Source organism: Cricetulus griseus (genome assembly GCF_003668045.3).
Source record: "Cricetulus griseus strain 17A/GY chromosome 1 unlocalized genomic scaffold, alternate assembly CriGri-PICRH-1.0 chr1_1, whole genome shotgun sequence".
NCBI classification, from domain to species: domain Eukaryota; kingdom Metazoa; phylum Chordata; class Mammalia; order Rodentia; family Cricetidae; genus Cricetulus; species Cricetulus griseus.
In genome coordinates, this window is record NW_023276807.1 from 82194778 (window position 1) to 82204631 (window position 9854).

The window sequence follows — 9854 nt, forward strand, 5'->3', positions numbered from 1 at the left end:
TGAAAAGACAGATGTGACAAAGAGGGAAGCAGGGGAAACGGGGAGGGCTTGGAAAGGAGGGAGGACTCGAAAAGGAGCACAAAGAGAAGTAGTGGATAGTCAGGCTAGTGGAAGGCCGTGAGGCCAGTCACTGTAGGTGCCTCTGACGGTTACGTGATGGTGAATGGTACCTCCAGTGAATCAGAGGCTTTCCTGGGATCAGAGACATCACTCGTGCCTATTCAAGAAGGAACCTCAGGAAGCCTGTGGTGGGGCCAGCAGGAGGTAGCTGAGCAGCCAACATGCCAGAGAGTCCAGCAAGGTCCAGTGTTCCAGGTCTGAACAGCTATCCAAAGTTGAGCTTCCAACCACCCTTCCTTTGACCTACTTTACCCTTTCCACGCTCCCAGCTGAGACAAAGGGAGAGCCAGACTCCCAGGTACCCCTACTCTCTCCAGTCCCCAGACTGTGTTCACCCTATCTCCACCCAGACCACCAGACCACCTGCCATCCAGTTCTGCCTTACACCCTCCAGCTGCTAGATAACCTGTGAATAAGGGCTCCCCCCTCCATTTGGACTCTCAGCAGTTCCCACACAGCACTTGAGACACTGCATTTAACAATGACAATGAAAAGCTGACCCACAGTTGTGAACCTACAACACTTTCCATCCTGTCCCTTCTCATGGTCCTCACTTATTTATTATACTACTTGCTTTGTGTCACTGTGGCCAAACACCAGAAAGAAACAACTTGAGATAGGAAAGCTGTATTCATGCTGGTGGTTTTGGGAGACTTTGCCCCTTGTGTCAGGGAGGCATGGCTGAACAGTTCTGCTGGAGGCAGCAGAGACTGTGATGGAGTTGTCTATACAATGGTAGACCAGGAAGCCGAGTGAGGCCAGGACCAGCAGCTGGGCTAAGACTTTCAGTAGCCTCTCCCTGGGGACCCATTTCTGCTAACTACATATCATGTCCCGAAGGTTACACATTCTCCCCAAACAGCACCACCAAAGGGAACATGAATTTCAAAGCATAGCATGTGGAGACATTTCAGATCCAAACCATAGCACCTCTTTTGTCTTCTTTTCCAACAATTGACTATTCCTTCAGAGATCTATCTTTAGTGCTGCTAAATAACCAATACTGAATGTTTTGGGTCTTTTCTGTTTTCTAATCCTCTTAGCTCCGCCATTATCTTTACACTCCCCTTTTATTTTCTGGGCTCTGGGCTGCCCTACTCTTCCAAAACTGGAGGATTAGTTTGTTAATTTATAAATTTTCCAGTTTTATAAGCATGTACATCTGTAAACTTGGCTCTAGAAATCTACCACATCATTTTGCAGCACAAGTTATAATCACGAAAACCTAACACCGTGTGCTTTCTTTGTAATACATGAATTACCTAGAGTATGTGCTTGGCCTCTCACACATATGAGTTCTGCATGTGCAAGCTCAACCAATGGTAGATTAAAAATATTTGAACAATGAAATTGTGTCAGTAATAAACATGAAAAGACTCTTCATTATTCCATAAGCATCTAACAACTATTTATATATTGTTTACATTGCAGTAGGTATACCCAGAAAGGGTTTAAACTTAACATTTGAAACATAATGAAAAATGTATGTGGGTTACATCAAAATACCGTACTTACTGTCTTATGTATCTGCTTGGGAATCTCTAAAGTTGCTTATCTGTAAGGGTCCTGGAACCAATCCCTCACAGATACTGAGGGACAATCCTATTTGCTAGTCATTTCTTTAAGATAGCCTATGATACCGCTTTATAGTCACTTGCATTGTATTCATAAGATGGGGCTCATATGGTAATGACATTTGAAATTGACTAAGACTTGACAGTGCATATTGGATGATAACACACGCTCCATGTGTCCTTGAAAGAACATGTGTTCTAAATTGGTGGACTCTTCTTCTGTCTCCATTGAGCCAAACTGTTATGAATTGCTTCCATCCTCTAAAAACCTACTAAGGTCCCTCCCTCTCTAATGAATAAACACAGAATCCCAAATCCTGAGTTAGACTTGTCTGAAAGGTTCATACTGTTTTTGTTGAATAAATTGTCAAAACACGTTACAATGTAAAACTATGACATCCTCTAACAATTAGATATTTTACCACATGAAGAATCATTTTCCTTGGTAATGCTTTTCTCTAGAGTTAACACGGTAATCTCAAACTTCTCTTTATTAGACTTTGTTTAGACACCTTTTAAATTCAAGTTTTATGTGTCCTTATGTTTAGTGTTACTGGTTGTCTGTTTGTGGCAATTTCAGTCTAGATCCCTGGCTTGTCTCAAACTCATAATCTTCCCGCCTTGGTCTCCCAAGTGCTAGGATAACACTTGTCTACAGCCCTGTCCTTAGCCATCAAGCACAACTTTAATACAATTTAGCATACTTTAAAAATCTACTCTGATGTCTTTGCTTTTTGATCAGAGAATTAGTTTCCATTTATAGTGATTACTGTCATATTTAGGTTTGTCTCTATCATCTTATGTTTTCTATTGCCCTGCTCAAATAATGTATTAATTTTTATTTTATGTGTATTTTGTCTGCATGTCTATTTGAGGCTGTCAGATCCCCTGGAACAGGAGTTACAGACAGTTGTGAGCTGCCATGTGGGTGCTGGGAATTGAACCTGGGTCCTCTGGAAGAGCAGCCAGTGCTCTTAACCCCTGAGAGCCCCCATTGCCCTGCTACTTTAAAAATTCATTTTTGTGGATATGTGTGTGAGAGGTGTAGGGTGTGAATGTCAGGCACTGTTGTTGGGATCATAGGACAAATCTGCAGAGTGACTCATCTCCGGTCTATTTTCATTGCGCTGAGTCACCAGGCTTGTGCATCAAACACCTTTATACCCTGTGTCACCTCACCATCATTGTGTCACCTCACCATACCCGTGTCACCTCATCAGCTCTGTCCTGCTCTTTCTGTTTCTCTTTTCAGATTATCCTCTATTCCTTTTTTAAAGTTAGGAGCCCCCAATCTCTCTCTGTGTCCTTTTTCTCTTTCTGTGGATAGTAAATTAACCAAAATTCAAAGTGGATTCAGATTGTTATCCTCCTCCCAATCATCACGGGAACCCGGGACTTTTAAGCTCTGACCCCTCATCCACTCTTAATTACATTATATAACTCCTCCCAGGGTCCCAGACTGTCCGAGTGGTCATTGTTCTTTACCTGAAGTCTGCCCTTTTGACAGGTAATTGTTATTTAATTTATCTGGAGCTTTTCTCTAGAGGTTTTCTGAGTAAAACTTCAAAGAAGGGCTTTTTGAAGTGTGTAGAAAATATTATTTTGTTATATTCTATTGCTGATGTTGGAAAGTCTAAATATCATATTCTGCAGATAATATATAGTGTTCTCTGCCTGCTTTTAAGATCCTTTCATTGTCTGATGCTTTATAGCTAGTCTGTCCAATATTTATCCTGCCCAATTTATGGTGAATGACTGAGGATTTATGCTAAGTAACTGATAAAAATTCTTAATTATTCATCTAATATGCTATTTTCCATTCTTCTTGAAATAACGGTCAATATCTTTGATTAGACATATTTTAGGCCTTTTAATCCCACCCCCACACAGTCCCAAAGCTCTTGGTCTCTGTCTCTGTTATCTCCTTCTCACTTGGTTCTTGCTGCTACTGGTTTGAACTCTTGTAGTTCCCATAACTAGACAGGACCCCGATTGGCTTTGTCTACTTCTCCCTGGTATCCAGTGAGCCTCCCTCAGATAGTACTCTTTCCCGTTCTGCAGATTCAATCTCTTTCATTTCAATCAACTTGGTCATTCTTTATGGTTTCTTGTCCCTTTCTCATATCTGAAAGTTTCCCTTTTAATTTTTAACAGATTTGCACAGCTATCTTAATCTAAATGTTTGGTAATTTCAGCAAATGGTCTAACTTGGAATTCATTTTTCCCCATCTATTACACATGTGGCTTTGCTTCCTAATGGGTTTCCTGATATTGTCCTGAACTTTACATTTCCTTTGCAGTCTCATCTCTTGGAACTTTTTTGTCTTTTGTTTCTTTGTTTGTTTTGAGATAAGGGTTGTCTGTGTACTCCTGGCTGTCCGGGAACTCACTCTGTAGACCAGGCTGGTCTCAAACTCAGAGATCTTCCTTCCTCTGGCTCCTGAGTGCTGGGATTAAAAGCGTGCAACACAACTGCCCAGCTGTTTCTTGGAACATTTTAGACAGGAGTTGCAGATGTCTTCTTTAGACAAATGAGGAAACTCACCAGCTTCTTACTAAGCAAGAGCACTTTCACTTTCAATTAAATTCTCTAACTGAACTATAATTTAGATTCTGTAGGTAGCATGAATCCTTACTTCAAACTCACAGAGGGCTACAGGCAACTAATTCTCCAAGAATATGTTTTCCTTTCACTGGATGTGAAAGGTAAACTTTCTATCTCAGATGTACTTTTCTGTATTTCCTTATTTGTCTTCCTACCCAGGCACAAGCCTTTACACATTGAAGTGTATAATGGGGTCTCTGTCAAACACCCCAAGGGAAGATTTAATGGAGACCTTCCCATGGTGTTGTGCCATTAGGGATCCTCATAAACCTCAAGGGAGCACACCATTATTAGCATTCATTTACCTTATATTTCAGACTCTCCCTTGTATATGGTATCAATATTGTATTTCCTTTTATAAAGCTCTGCAAAGTAAATGAATAAACAAGTAAGCTTTGGTTGTAACACAGGTAGCTCTTTGTCCCAGTCAGCTCCACCAGCCACTTAGTAACGTCAGTTTTTAGTCTGCTGCCATGCTTAGTCCAAAGGGGTAGGCATTACAACTACTTTGTAATTCATGTATAAGCTTAAGAACATAATTAATATCTTCAACAAAAAGTAATGGTTGAAAAGCAAATATTATCATCTAAATACTAAGACCACTGATGTACAAAACAAATCCAATCCAATTCCAGTTTTATTCTAGAAAAGTCTGAAACCTAGATTTGTTAGTTTTTTGTTCGTAAGTTTCTTTTCTTTTCTTTTCCTTTTTGCAATAGCTTCTAAATCTAGTCTTTATCTCTTACCATGTATATTCCTGTAACCTGTACGCTTTCTTTCTTCCCAAATCTGGGATAATGTAACTGGAATGATAGCCCAATTCTAAGGTTACTTTTAAAGTTGATACTGTTAATAGTCAACATGCTTGCCCATTTTCTTTGAGCCCACAACTTCAGTTCTCGTTCAAGATTCATTCTTCCTACATCTATTGTTCACCTATGATGTGTTACTGTCCTTCCTGAATAACAAAAATCACAGATCCTCGTAGAAATTTCCATACAGACCTCTAGAGATAAAAGTCTGTTTCTACTTACAACTTGTACACATCAAGAAGAAATGCAATTCCAGTAGGACTCAAGGTAGTACACAAAGGAGCAGCATTGCTATCAGCTTGGACCTGAATAAGAACGTCTAAGGGTGGAGAGCAATAATCTGTGGTTATGCAAGCTCTCTAGGCAATAACTAACGTTACCACTGTCTCGGGCTATTATCTGGCCTCTGATTTATTTAATGATAAAGTCTGAATTTCACTGATTCTGATTTCTGTTTCTTGAAGATCACCATGTTCTTAAAACGCCATTGATAGGAGCACAAACATTATCTTAATTTCCCTCAGAACCCACAAGGACTGATTGTGCAGACCATGGTGCCCTTAGATACAGAGCATACAATTAGCAGTGTAAAGAATAATGGCTGTAAGGTTTTGATCTGTAACAGCAAAGCTGGCAGAATCCCTTGTTTCCTCATCTTGCTACTCACTCCAACATAGCTGAGTTACACGAGGAAATGCAAGTTCCAGCCAATATGCTCACTGTGTGGCTGCAAAGGGAAGCAGGGCAAACAGCTACGTCGTCTACCTGCATCTAAGTCATCATATAGGACTTCAGAGGGAGGAGATGAACCAAAGTCCATGCCCAAAAGTAACCTAATGGTCATAAAAAATGAAATCAAGCTCACAGGTGTGGGAGGTCAGATAACACCATGACGTGGTAAGAAACAGCTCTCTTTGACAGTATTACGGGTTTTGATTTTCTAGCAGAGGAGCCAAACCTCACTCCAAGGGAAACAATGTGATGTTGAAGGAAAGAAACAAGCCAGTCAGTCCAAAATGTAGTTGTAATTCTTCTCTGCTAGGACTGAGAGAGGGAGATCTACACATACATGAGAGAAAGGAACATACTGGAAATGCACTTGTCCTAATAATCTAATCTGTTTTTTTTTTCCTAATTGCCATGTGCACCATGTCTCCATAACACACGGATGTGTGCTTGGCATGCTGAGCACATGCCAGACTACCTTCCCCGAGTCATCTTGGGGAGAGTCTGCTCCAACAGACGAGGTGGCAAAGATATTGCTCTATGGCTGCTTGTGCTGAAATTTATTTTCACAATGAAAATAAGAACAGGGGAAAGCTGGCTTTTGAGCTGATGTCTAACTCAAAGGATTAAAGAAAAATTAAAAGTCAACACTGCACAACAAACTCTTAGGGAATCTAGTGACTCCCTGGTGCAGAGTGAGAAGCCTGAGACTTTGGGATGCATTAGAGAGAAGGTTGTCAGCCTGCAAGGCAACATGGGAGCTCCACAGATTGCCCTTGATACTTCCAGAAGGAAACTAAGCACGGGACATCCACTTCCTTGTCTCACTCAGATAGCATCAGCACACAGATGGCAGAAGAGAAAGTGCCACCAGTATCTATCACTAACACTGGGCAGGACATAGATCACATTTCTGTTGCCACCCTAGGCTTCAAACTTATATTTTTAGACATTTAGAAATAATTGTTCAGGTCTAGTAGTGGAATAAAGCCTAGCAATGGGAGTGATTGCCAATTCAGATTATGTTCAAAAAATAGAAAGAAAAAGAAGATGGAAGTAGAGTCCTTATGACTTTTGGAGTGGCTAGAAGAATATGGGATCCCCAAGATGTCCACATTTGAAAACCCAGGATTCCTGGGTTCTTTGGCAGTTTGGGGTGGGTTATATGAAATATACACATTTATTATTATCCATGCCACTACTTAAAGACATATATGGGACTCTTAAAAGCAGTGTTGTGGGCATAGTTGCTCACATCCTTCAGTGTAGTGTCTATTGCCATAAATCTAGAAGCATAACATCTGGACAGTAGGGCAGCCACAACTTAAGTGAGTCATGACTGAATATTTTCTAGAACATTCTTATAAGCTGGCATGGTTGTTCCCCGTTAACTCTATTTGCCATTAAGACTTTATTTTACTTTTGTTGTTGCTGTTGTTTTACCATTTTAATATTGAATTGGTTGTTTTTCTATTGCTGTGACAAAATGCCTTGACCAAGATGATTTATTAAAAAAAAAAATAAAACATTTATTGGGCTTACAGTTTCAAAGAGTTAGAGTCCATGCTGGTGGAGCAAGGACATGGTGGCAGAGACATCGAAGTGCTCACATCTCCATTTACAACAAGGTAAAGAAAGCCCACTAGGAGTGGTGCAAGTCATTTGAAACCTAAACGCCCTTTCTCAGTGACATACTTCTTCCAACTAGACCATATTTAGTCCTTCCCAAATAGTTCCACTAACTGTGGGCCAAGTATTTGAACACATGGGGCTATGGGGTCATTCTCATTCAATTCACTAGAAAAAAATATGTATAGTGACAGCTCCTTGTACTTAAGAATTTCCCTGATTGCTAATGAGGTCATATGACTTTTTAAAGTTTCATGGGTATTTGGATTTCTCCCATTATGAAAGGCCTACCAAATTACATGCCTGTGTTCCATTAGTCTATTAGTCTAAAAGATATATTAGTCTATATATATATTTTCCATATTGATGTATGGGTACTGTTAATGTAGCTTGAATGTGAACATTTTGTGGGTACTGAATATTGAAAGTATCACTCGCTCTGTGGCTTGGGTTTTAATCTTTATAATATTAATAGATACACATACTTTCTTAATTTCAATGTAGCTCAGTCTTTTCCTAAACATTTAGTGTTTTTCAAATAACATTTCCCACCACCAGGTCATAAAGAGATTCTCCTAACTATCTTCCAGAATTGTTGATATTTAGGCACACGAGTCACCTCTACTTGATTTTCATGTATGGTGTATAGTAAGAATCAAACTTCATTTGGAAGTTATAGAATAAACACTGTTATATCATGAACAAGGGACTTAATATCTTCCTTTGTCAGAGTTCTGCTGTTGGCCCAAATCAAGCATCCATATATGTGTATCCTGTTCCTGGGATCTCGTGATTGCCTTGTGCAATGCATGCCAGGACCACACGGTCTTGCTAGCCATTGCTTCACATGTGGCTACATAACACAGGGACTTTCTCACCTGGTTCTGCTATGAGATTCTTTTAGCTATTCATAGTTCTTTGCATTTCCATGTAAATATTAGATAAGCCTTCCCATATTTACAGGGCTAATCTAATGGGGGTTTTCAATAGTTTTCATTAGCTCTGTAAGTAAATATAGGAGAAACTAACATCTTAAAACTTATACTCAAGCCAGGCAGTGGTGGTTAATCCCAGAACTCAGGAGGCAAAGGCAGGCAGATCTCTCAGTTCAAGGTCAGCCTGGTCGACAGAGTAAGTTCCAGGACAGCTAGGACTACACAGAAAATCCTTGTCTGGAACCCTACCCCCAAAAACATTCTACTCAAGAAGTTATCAATAATATTTAAAGTGTTTCTTATAACTATCAAATACTTCCTTAGCTCTATTAGCTTCATATTTCAATACTATTGTGTTATCTTTCTATTATTTCATTTTATATTTTAGGAACATAAAAGCACCCATTAGGTGCATCAATATTATGTCAGTCTTCCTAAGTTCATTTTAAAATTCTAATAATATATGCACATATTTGAGGAATTTTCTATTAACAAAATCATGTTGTCAATTAATAGTGGGAGTATTATGTCTTTGGAAGTGTGGGTCTATTTTTCTAAATCTGCTTATTGTGCTAGGGAGAACTCCAGTAAAATGCTGAATGAAGCAAAGCTAACCAGCCTCCTTGTCTCATTCCCCATTGCACAAGAATGCACTAAATAGTACATCTTTAAACATGGATGTTTAAACAACTTTGCCTTTTTACAGACAGATCATATTAAGCATTTACTAATTATTAATCGTATTTCTGCCTTTTATAGGAGTTAAATGTGAATATGTGTTGAATTTTATCAAAACCATGCACTGTAAATATTTTTCATGTATATCCTCTAAGTTCAAATTCACTAATAAATACCATAGTCACATTTTCATTTCAAGGGAAAATATTGAGCAAAAGACTAGGAGTAAACTGATATGTTGCAAGTAAGATCACCCTACTATAAAGAAAACCAAAGCTTATAGGTAATAATATTGACAGAAGAGGTAAGGGTTATAGGTCATACATCAGCAGCAGAGAGGAAACTGAGTCACATGATGCTAACACAATGCAAAATAAAGCAGAAAAGGAACAAAGACTGGATGACACAAGTAGAAAAAGATTCTATGAGGCACATTTAAATCCAATGATAATAATAATCACAGTTAATACAAATGGTCTAACACTGTGATTAAAACACAATAGTCAGAGAAATACTTTGGACTAACTAAAATATAAAAGTGTAAATTGGCTACAATGGAGAAATGCTAAAATATATATTATTTTAACACTTTTTTCAAGAGAAAGGAATAGTTACACTAAAACTGTTTGATATAGATTTAAGAGTATATGTATAAAAGTAATTTCAAAAGTATAAAAGAATCAATTCAATATGAGGAAATGATTATCTTAAACATTTATGCATCTAATAACAGAATGTTCACAATGTCAAAGCAAAGCCTGATAGAGAAAATGAG